We start from the raw sequence: 11,761 nt of genomic DNA on the forward strand, positions 1-11,761 counted from the left end.
AAGCACATAAGCTGTGTTCACACTGACATTGTCCTTGGTGAGACTAAATGTGTATTAGTCTCGCCATGAGCTAAGGCCCCCCTTTTTTTTCTTGCACTGTAGGAGTCTGTATTGGGCCTCCTTCCTTGTTAAGCAGAGGAATAAATATCAGTAAGTGAGGCTTGTGTGCATTGCCTCTCAGTATTTTGAAAGTCAGGGAAGCTGCTAGGATAAGTAGACAGCTGGTAGGGTTTGAGTGTCAGGAGATTATGACACTGTAGTCTGTGCACCAACTTTGAAGTGGCCTTATGCTCTAGCATTAATCAGAAGTGTGCACAGAGCTCTTGCAGTGGAAAACTTATGTCTAAACAGAGAAGAGGCAACAGTGAATACAAAGGTAAGTTCAGTAAGTATAAATTCCTTGTCCAGATTCACAAAGCCATGCATCCACTTTTGCATGTCACATTTTTAAAGGCATTTTTTACTTAAGTCTGAATTTTATAGGAGCAAGGTGCAAGATTTAGAGAGCAGACTGGCATGCCCTAATGCATGAGAATTAGAGAGAGCAGCAGATGGAAAGTAGGTGAAAAGTAGTGGGTCTAGCTAGCTGGAGAGCACTGTGCTCTGCAATATGGTGTATGACAGATTATTGTTTGCTGAGGCCTCCTTATCTCTCTGTTTAGCCAATGTTAGACAGAAGTGTAAGGTTGTGCTTAGGCAATTTATAAGATGTACTGAGGAAGTCAAAAGCATGTAGAAAAATCCCAAAGAAAATATGCTGGGTTTTGTTGCCTCTTTTCTTTACAAAGAAAGTTTTAGTTTTGGTGCAGTACCAAGTCATAAAGTCAGGCACTCAAAACTCAGGAAATTCCAGAAGCCAGAGTTCTTACAATACTGTTAACTCACTCATACAATACTTCAATAGCCTTTTTATTTCTGTTTTCCTTTCTAAGTTACAATCATGGTGCTTAATTTAATGTGAAGTTAAAAATGTTGCACCATAAAATATTTAGGCTGTGGATAAGCTTAGTGTTGGGGGAAGAATCTGTTGGAATTTGCAGAGCTGAAGGTCTAACTCTTTTTGTGTTTTACATCAGCATTAGTATTTACTACAGTTTTAAACACTCATAAATAATTATATAAAAGTGTATTGTGTAAGCTAACACAAAATAACATAAGTCAGTATGAATCTACTTGATATATACTAATATATATTATTATTGTATAAACATATACACTATAGTATCTCTATTTATCCCTTTCATATTTCATTTGCTAAAAGTGGCTAATTGAGAATTATGTATTTTACAGTATTACTTGCCTTTATAAAATAAATTTTCATTTATAAAGGTAAAATTATGAAAAAGTCATGTAATTGTAGAATCATACAAAATTTTGGGTCGCAAGGAACTTTAAAGAGCATCTAGTTCCAACTCCCCTGCCATGAGGAGATGTGTTCCCTTTTCCTTATTTACTCTGATAGCATTATAAGGGTATTTGAAAACATTGGTTACATCATGACTGTAGGGACTTGAGAATATACACAAACATATTTGTTGCTTCATGTTAGCTGATCATCCAGATCAGAATGTGAATGCTACTGCATTTGGACTGAATAGAAAGCTTTAGCTGTTGAGAAACAATTGCCATCCTGAAAATTGCTTATTTAAGGCTTGTTTCAGAAAGGTTGCCTAACTTGTTTAAGCAGATGATGCCTGTGTTTCTGTAAGCAGCAGAAAACAGAGCATTCATAGGGCCAGACCAGATGGGAGGGGACCACTGCTTCTGTCACCTGCTGGCTGAGGCATTCACCTTACAGAAAGTGGAGTCCTTCTCCCTCACTTGGTATTGGAAATAGGTAAAACGGTGGTAGAGACCAAAATTCCTCCCTCATAGATACAGGCCCTGTGCAGTAGGTTGCAGAGTCAGGCTCCGTCTTTCTCAGCGCAAATCACATCTGCGTTTTCAGAAATCAGAGGCCATTCCTTTGACAAAAGGTAGTTTGGACATGTGGAGGCTGAGACTGTCAGTCACTCAGCATCTTGATGGAGAGCAGGGCCTGCCACACAGCTTCCTCTGCCAGTTATGTTTAAAAGCCAGAAGGAGCTGGCAAATATAAAGGTCTTGGAAAGGATGTCTTTAGGTACATAACACAGGTTTGGGGAAAGGAAGGAATTGCAGACTCTGGAGCCTAAATGAAACCAAGGAAAAACTGTCCAGAGAAGTTCCATCAGTGTGACTTGTGATCTAAGCTCTGGGTGGCTTTTCTGCAGGTGGAGAGAGGCTTTTGGATTGCTGCTTCTGAGGACATACTGTTGTAACTCACTTCAACTGTACAACTGAAATCAATGAAAGGAAGAAGAAATATCTGTCTCAGTTGAATACATAGTGAAGCCAGCTTCCTGATACAGATATTTAAGTTGGATCACTGTTCAGACAGGTACTGTGAAAGCATATGTTTTGAACTATGTAACTCTCCTCAAACACCTTTACACAAGCCTAGACACCAAACTAGAAAAATTCAAATTAGAGGTCTGGATTGCATCCCAGAGTCAGAGGCAGTAAAAATAGAAAGACCTATTGTTTGAATTTTTAGGTCTTCAAACAGAAATACTTCCAGAGACAAAGATCTCACAGGAAGTCTGTGCCAGATGCTCTTTGTCCAAGTTTTGCACCTTAAGAATTTGTGCACCTTTCTATTGTTCTGAATTAAAGACAGCTCTAAAACACAGAATCTACTAAAATTTACAGAGGAAACAAAATTGGCTGATGTTGCAGTAATGGAGGTATCAAGATTTCAGTTTCTAACAGAGAGCCAAATTCAGAACTGGAATGAGTCATTGCTATGAAAAATGTAGTGGTGCATCTACTTACATGGGATCTGAATTTGATTTTAAAGTCATTATGCCATGAATCACATTTTACAACTTTGCCTTGACAAGTTTTGTTTTAATCAACCTATTTGTTAAGAGACAATGAAAGCTGTACGGTATCTTTCTGAAGCAAAGGAAATATGCATAACTTAATATATTAAAAGCAGTGTAAGCTTTTAATATGGGCAGTATATACTGAGTCAAAATTTTTGGAATATGGAGTTATTTTTGGAATAAAGAATTCTTTTAAAACAAGTCCAAGAATGTATGTTTAGGACTGATTCCAGAACAGCATCATAAATTTTTTTATTCTTTGGATTTGAAAGAGAACCAAAAATCTATAGCTGACTTAATTTTTCTGTTGCTAACTGCCCATTGTAACTGTGATACAAGGAAGCTCCAGCAAATAAAAAGATAACATATTTCTCTTTTATGCATACATACATACATATATATATATATATAATATACAAAAAACAACTCTGCTTATTTATTTTTCTTAGGTAAAGCATATTGGATAAGAATTCTGCCTCTTGTGTGTTATAAGAAATTAACAGTGTCTTTTTCATACAAAGTAAGAGATGGAAATACTCCCAAAGTGGCTGGCAGAACAGCAACATTGGCTACATTGGCTGAGGCTGCAGTTCCACACCCACAGCAACCCACAGAAGTGGAAGTCCAGCAGCAGCTGAAAGAGGCTCATTGCAATCCAACAGCCCTCTGTGACAAGTGGGAGGAGAAGCAAACCAAGCTTCAAACCCAATGCAAGAAGTGGCTACGATTGAACTCAGAAGTCCCTCAAGCTGGTTGCAGATAGATGTCAAATGTGTTCCTAGCATCTCTGTCTAACTTGGATTTAGAGAGTACCTTGGTGTTGACACATTATGAATGACTGTACCAGTTGTTAGTCCAGGGGTAATGTATTGGAGAAAACTTACACAGGGAGTTCTGGAATCAGGGAAAAGTTTTTCTTAAATTTGTATGGAAAATGAAGATGTATTTGTGAAGAAAATCATATTCATACTCTGCTCTCATCAAGAATTAATTCTGAAATGTGGTCTTTAGCCTCACGCTTCACACTGACCTGCTTCAGCACCATGATTTTATGGGAGAGAAAAGGGACAGGGAAGGTAGTAATGGAGACTCAGAAAGGACCTCTTGGTGAGAGGAGGGAATAGATATATAATTACATAAAGATATCTATATATATATTTCTATAAATAAATACAATTTTATATAGAAATATAAATGGGATATTATATTAAAATATACTGATATCCTAAGGTTTATGCTTCATTTGGTTTTTTTAGTTTGGCTTTTAATTAAAAAATAAGCCCAAGCATGATAAAGTGCTAAACTTCAATGTGTACATTGGTGTTGAGAAGGAAATGCAATCACAAGATGTTGCCTGTTGATGAAGGAGTAGAGACTTTGCTTTCTGTGCATGACAGTTTATCTGAACACCTCTGCTGGGGATGAAATATGTGAGGAGACAAGCATTATTATTACCTGGTTCATTGACTCATTCCATAATGACTCTGTTTAACTAGAGATTCTGTACTTCAGTTACAGCTGAAAACACTAATTCAAGATAGCAGTAATTTCCCTGTTTGCCTCCATTAACAATTTATTAGGTATTACCAAATTTTATGTTTTTTCATGTATTATAATTAATCTCACCACACGACCTTGCCTCAAAAGTAGTTTTGTTCTCCTACACTGCAGTCCTTCATCTCATGTTTGTTTGTACAGGACTGGTTCTAATCTGGGCTGTTTGCTGTATAACCTGCCGCTCCCCAGGCTCCTGCTGGCTGTAGACACTTTGTGTAAAGTTTAGGTAGAATCGTTTAGGTTGGAAAAGACCTTTAAGATCATCGAATCCAACTGTTAAACCAGCACTGCCAAGTCCACCACCAGGCCATGTCCCTGAGTTTAACACCTATACATATTTAAATACTCCCAGGGATGGTGACTCAGCCCTTCCCTAGGCGGTCTGCTCCAGTTCTTGACTACTCCTTCAATGAAAAAGTTTTTCCCAATAGCCCAAGAAGCTCCCCCAGTGCAACTTGAGGCGATTTTCTCTTGTCCTATCACTTATTACTTGGGAGAAGAGACTGACCCCCATCTTGCTTTGTTAGCACTGCCTTTCAGGTAGTTTTAGGTCCTCCCTGAGACTCCTTTTCTCCAGGCTAAACAACTGCAGCTGCTCCTTGTAAGACTTGTCCTCCAGACCTTCCACCAGCTTCATTGCCCTTCTCTGGACACGCTCCTGCACCTCAATGCCTTTCTTGTAGTGAGTGACCCCAAACTCCACACAATATTTAAGGTGTGGCCTCACCAGTTCCAAATACAAAGGGATGATCACTGCTCTGGTCCTGCTGGCATCACTATTTTTGATACAGGCCAGGATGCCATTGGCCTTCATGGCCACCTTGCTTGCTGAGCTCAAGAAAGCAAAGAATTTATCAAGCTTTATGTGCTCTGAAGCATGGTTTTAGTAATAGTAGCTGCTCGGCATCAGCTATAATTGATGCAACAGATAGTTTTGGTACTGACTAGCTTTCCACGAGGAAAACATATGCATATTTTTTGACTTATTTCAACACTGTAGGCTCCAATTCCACCACTTATATTTATAACTACAAGTTTTGTGAGGTAATCTGCAAAAGAAAATGGCAATTTTTCAGACATTAAATTACAGAGATACATTTAGTATCATGAATACTTCATCTGTAATACAATGGTCTGTTTGAGACTGCCTGTTAGAATTAATGAGTTTATGTCTTAAAACCTGTGAGAACTTACAGCTCTCATCTGACTCAGTAAGACTGTGGGAAGTTAGGACATCTGAATCAGGTCCACAGTTGATGTCCACATATATGGACCACATATCTAATGTGGTCTATTTAGACAGATAAGGTTTAGAATCAGGTTATTTACAAATGTAAAATTCCTTAAACCAATTGCTTATATGGGCATATCTGAGAGAGCACAGTAAGGCAGGGATCGGTAGATGGGTGATCTCCTTACCCAAAAGGAGATGTTTCACTTCACACAGAAAGTGTGAAAGTTTTCACATTATGGAAAATTTTATTTCTTTTATAGTTGCACTAACATTTTTGTGGTTTATCTTTTGACTCTCATATTCAGAAAATCTTAATATTAAACCTTTGCCAGGTGATTCACTGGGAAACAATTGTAAATTTTTTTATCAGTGGGTCTTACTCAAGTCATTTAAGTGGTCTGATTAGGAAGTATTTTAAAATACTTAGCAATAGTATTTCAATCATTCTACCATTGTCCCAGATCATCACCTGGTGGAAGACTCTACAGCAGTGCAAATGCTTACTTCTCTAGTTTGTACTTTAAAAATTTTCACTTCTGCACTTTCAAAGAAATATTGAACATAGGATAGATTGAAAAATCCCCAAGCACCAGAAGAGATAGTTAGCTGTTTGGGAACATAAATTGACTCCTTCCTCAAGCTGGAGGAAAGGTCAGTAAGCTCCTACAGGTGCTATTTATTTTACTTTGTATAACTTGTGAGACAGCTAAATTTCAGATGAGTGCAACTAGTGGAATTTTCCTTTCTAGCTCAGACATGCCAAATGTTTAGGGAGTTTACTTGCCTACACTTGAATTTCTGCTGATGAAGTGTGGTCACTGTGCTTTATTGAAAGGAGCTCAGTACAAATACATGGCTTATGGTCAACAGTGTTTGGGTAAGACATTTGCATAATTTTCTCAAGTGTCAGTGACTCCACACTGTTTGCCTAAGTATCTTTAAGAAAACACTAGATGATTTTCCAAATGGTAGTCCCTCTGTTAGAATATGAACTTTAATGGTCATGTTTAAAACAGAGAATTTTTACATATGATACACTATTTTTCCTTTAATTTCTGCAGTCTGAATGATTTGGTGTATGCGGAGGAATAGAAGGTATGGCTCCTTAAAAACTTCTCTTTGCTACCTTTAACAGAAAAAGCAGAACTGAGCAGAATGAATGAATAGCCCCTGCTTCATAATTTCAACTAAAACTATCTTCTGATAACCTTTGACATAACTAACAAGAGCAAGAGATATTTTATTCCATGAATTGGGCCTAAATCCTTACACTATTAGTTAATACTGGTGGCAGTTTGGCCTTATTTGGATGCTTCCTTGTATTTTGAAGACATTCGAGAGCTTTTGATCTGCCTGGAGTGATCTTGGTGCATTTTTTTCTTCTTTCTCAATGCAATAGTTTATATCCTTAGCACAGGCTGTTTAAGGCATTCTTAGCTCTGTTGAACTCCTCTTTTTCCTACCTTCATATCCAGGGAAAACATAGCATAGACTATGAAACTACTGAATTATGCCTCCTTAAATTCCCATCTTTGTGTCATTGTGAAACTTACGTCTTCCGCCCTCCTTTTTACAAGCCTTTGTAAAAGTCTATTTCATACTCAGTTGTGGAGATTGAAGCTATAAGGGCTTAAAAACATGGCCTCCCAGTTCATATTCAGAAAAGTCTTGGCTCTTTGTACAGGTTAGTTTGGAAACTGCTACCATGGAAGAAACCTGTTTCATTTATCCCGTAAAATCATCTCCTCCTCCTCCAAGAAAACTCATCTGTTGTCAAAATTTTCTGCCAGTTTGTGTCTTAAAATAAATTTGTCTTTTTGCCCTCTATTATTTATTGCAAAAATAAGCATAACCTTGGTTTTCTGATGGTTAAGATTTTGAAACTAAGGTTATTTCCAAATTTCATAGCTCAGTTGTACCCAGTTGTTCTTGGGTATCACTAATGTTGTTACAGTTTAAGCAAGTTTTCCTTCTTCCTGGTGTATATTCCCATCATGTATCTATATGCAATAATTGCCCTATAAAAATAGCAGAACAAAATAGTAGACTAAAACTATTAAAATGATATATTTTGCAGAAGGAGAAAAGAAAATTTCCACAGGATGCCCTACCCCAATAAATATTTTCTCCAAAGGTGAGATTGTAAGCAAATACCAGTACTTGGAACACTTATTTTCAAAGTGTGTTTACTAACTAAAAGTCACAGGAGTACACAAGTGAGAGCAGTATTCACTGCAAAGCCAGCATTTTCAGTAACATGGTAATAAGGTTAAAATACTTGTAAAAGAAAAAAAAGAAACCAACAGAAAACAAAATAAAAGCAACCCACAAAACCCTTAAAAACCCTTTTAGAAAAACAGTTCAACACAAATGAATTCTCTTAGCAGTGATAAATAAATAGTGATTTCATGACACTGTTTATTTACTGTCATTGAGATTTTATCTTGGATCAAAATATGTAAACAAACACACAACTCCACCAGTTTTGGAATTAAATACAGGACCGGTATTAAAACTATAATTCCTGTTGATACAGAGTATGATCCAGCCAGAAACATAAATTAAGGTTGAATCACAAGCCATTTGTACTGCTATAAACACCCTTGCTGTATGTAGAAACCCAGTCAAAAAAGAGTATTCCTTGTTCAACTCTGATTTTTGTTAGAAAAACACATTTACTCATCCCATTTATTTCATATTGTTCTAATTATCCCCACAATGTGATCATTCACACAAGGCATTCTTGACCATGAAGAAAACTGTGATGAATTATTAAAATAAAAATTGTAATTTCTGAGTCTACTTTTGAAAGCTTCCCTCTGGCCCAGAAGATGATATCATGTGTCAGTGACATTGGCAGCCTTGGAGTACTGTATACCAGCCACGACCACATAGTTTCAGTCCTAGTTTAGCAATAAATTATATTACTTTGTAATTAATTTCCAGATTATCAAAGCCCATTAATACTTCTTCTCAGTAATCCCTCCTGAGGCCATGGGGCATCAGCTGGGACCACTGAATAAGCCTGAACTGCTCTGGAGTCTTGAAGAACAGGCTGAGGAGAGTCCCTTCATAAATACAGCAGGAGCTGGGTGACCATGGGAGATCCATGTCCCTGAGCTGGGTGATCACGGCACAACCACGCTCCTTTGCTTGATCCCGCCATTAAGAAAGGGTCACTTTTCTTTTGCTCTTCAGTTTGGCCATTTTACAGATGCTTTGCTGGCCATGATTGGCAGGGTGTGGGCAGCAGGAGGCTCTGGGGGCCGTGAACTGCCCTGTGCCAGCCACAGATGGTTCTGGGACTGGCATGAACGCCCCGGTGTGTGCCACAACTTAGGGCAGCTGGAGGAGCCCATGGGCCCCTCAGCAGGTGTCTTTTGGAATCAGAATGGAGTGCTGCTGTGGGGGAGGATATGGACACCCCTAAGGGAACTGTGGCAGCAGGCCACCAAGGCTGGGGCAGGGACACTTCTGAGTGACTGTCATCAGCACAACAGAGCTCTGCAGGAGAAGGCTGTAGATGTGTTTCTGGCCAGGGCTTTCTCTTTCTGCAGACATGGTGCCTTGTGACTTGTGTGCTGAATCCCTGCAGCCAGTGGCACAACAGATGCAGTGACACACCAGCTGAGGGTCAGTCACCTTGTCCCAGTCTCCACTGCCCTGGTGTCATGCATGCTGACCTGGAACTGGCCAGAGTGCACCAGGCTGTTTCTCACTTCGGTGGGGAGCATTGTTTGGGTCAATGGATCAGAAATTCTGCCCTCAGAGCAAGTAAATCAAAGCCCAACATGTCAATGCTCAGGCCTGTGAGCTTTGCTCAGGATTGAATTTAGTGCAATGGGTTAAAAAGCACAGGTCAGACTCACAAGAAGAGGCATGTCTGGCAAGGAACTCGTTGTCAGAAAACAGTTATCACTGTTAAGTGTATGGACGAATAGAAAATTAATGCTTCTCCAGTTCTTTTGCTGTGCCAAGACGTTCCCTCTTGGCTGTACACAGGAAAAATGCTTTTCCCTAAAAGGTATTTTTGTAATGAGAAATCTGCACAGCATGGCTTCATCTATGAATACTTAAGATTTAATAAAATACAGAAGTAAAGCACATTTATTATCTGTACTTCATTACAGAGTAGGTATAAATATATTTTTCAATATATGACTGTTTTGGAATATCTGCCATTGAACTAGATTGCACTTCAAGGACCTATTCACATTAAGTATTTTCCACTATGGAAATGTGAAGTATTTGTTTTTTCACAGTTTTAGAAAAAATACGATATATTTAATAGTAGAAAGTAAGAAAATAGTCTTTGGGTTGGAATTCCTTTGGATACTATGCTTTGATAAGGGTGTAAATTTTGATTTCTTTTTGGTTTGTAGAACAAACACACATAATCCTTCTCCTCAAAAGGAAAAAAATCATATTTCATTTTAGTGACATCTAAATAAATCTCATAACCTACTATTAGAACCCAACTTTTGCCTCTATTTCCATTATGCTCTATTTATTATGTACACGGTGCCATTTTCAGTTTTTTACTCCCTGTGGATTTCTAACCCTTTCTCGTCAAATTTTTCTGCTAATTGGCACATGACTTGTCCCTTCCCCAGTCCAGTCCAGTCTTGGGTGCCTGGAAGACACCAGTGACTGGGATATGGAGCTGTGTCCCTGCTCCTGCCCACTCCAGTGCAGTTAGTTCTAGTTGGGTTGTACTGGAGCACTCCCTTAGCTGAGGAAGGATGATCTCCTGCCTCATGTGAAAGTTTAAAGAGCAAGTATTGAGCAGTGTTGCGGGTGCAAATGCTGTTTCCACTTACAGTAAAATGAAAAAAAAAAAAAAAAAGCTTTTTTCATTCTGTTTCATCATATGCAACTCCCTAGTGCAAGAAAAATACACTTAGAAATCTCACATATTGTTGTTACATTATACTAACATGATTTTAAAATCAAAATATTTTATTTAGGCCAGAATGGATCATTTCAATGTCCCCTGTGGTAAAGCATAATGCATCAGTCATCTTACCCCTTCATCCCTTTCCTCCTGTGATACAAATAACATTTGTATCTCAAATGTTTGACTGAACCATTCCCATCTAACTAGCCATAAAGTTCCCAGGAAACAGACAGTCTCTTACTTCCTTTGCTAGCCCATTTTCAGTAGTTAATTGCACTTCTGAAAAATGAAGATCTGAACCTGCTTATTTGAAGTGTGTTTTAGATTAGAATCTTCCACATTTAAATAAGCCCAGCTGTGCTTATCATCACTTCAAACCCACTCCGTTGAATGAGCATGAAACCACACAGATGCTTGTCCTTAAAGGCAATGACTTCCATGTCCAGGTCAAGCTCTAGGAACCACAGTGATGGATGAGGAGCTGCAAAAGTAGTTAATGAATACACTGTATTGACATGACCGTTGGGATGACTGTTGGGCTCTTTGTTTAGTTAAACACTGGGCTCTAAGAAGACCAAATGAAGAAAAAACTGCCAGAGATAAGCCATATCTTGGTAAACATTTAAAGACAGTTACATAACCAAGAGAGAAGAGGGCTTGACCTCCCTCTTAACTCCTTCCAAGGAAAGAAAGCCCAGAAACTGAGGAGTCTGGACTTAGAAGGTATCTCACTTGATGTACAGAACAGATAAGTCTTGGGAAGAGAGGAGAAGCAGGCCATGACTTAAGCATCTGTTCTAGTATTTGTTGTTTTAAATCCCATTTTATGCTTTTTATGTGAAAAACCAATGGACATCAGAGAACTGAGGCTGTATTAGGTCACTCTCTTGTCTTGAGCAATGGTCTCAAGCACATGTCTAGGAAAAAAAGATAAGATTAGAGAAATGATGCAATGAAAATTGCTCTGAGAAAGGTCCCAGCTGACAATGGCTTGTGGCACAGGGATTTTCTGAGGCAGAAATGGTTTCTGCGTTTAATACCCCTTGTGAAATTCTTGTGCATGTACATGTCAGTGCCTTTTTATCCCTATGTACACTTCTGGCTGTCACTATCCTGCGTTAAGCAGTTTTGTAACTTACACATTTAGTGTATGAACTCTCTACTTTT

This window comes from Molothrus aeneus, chromosome 1 (genome assembly GCF_037042795.1).
Source record: "Molothrus aeneus isolate 106 chromosome 1, BPBGC_Maene_1.0, whole genome shotgun sequence".
Lineage (NCBI taxonomy): Eukaryota > Metazoa > Chordata > Aves > Passeriformes > Icteridae > Molothrus > Molothrus aeneus.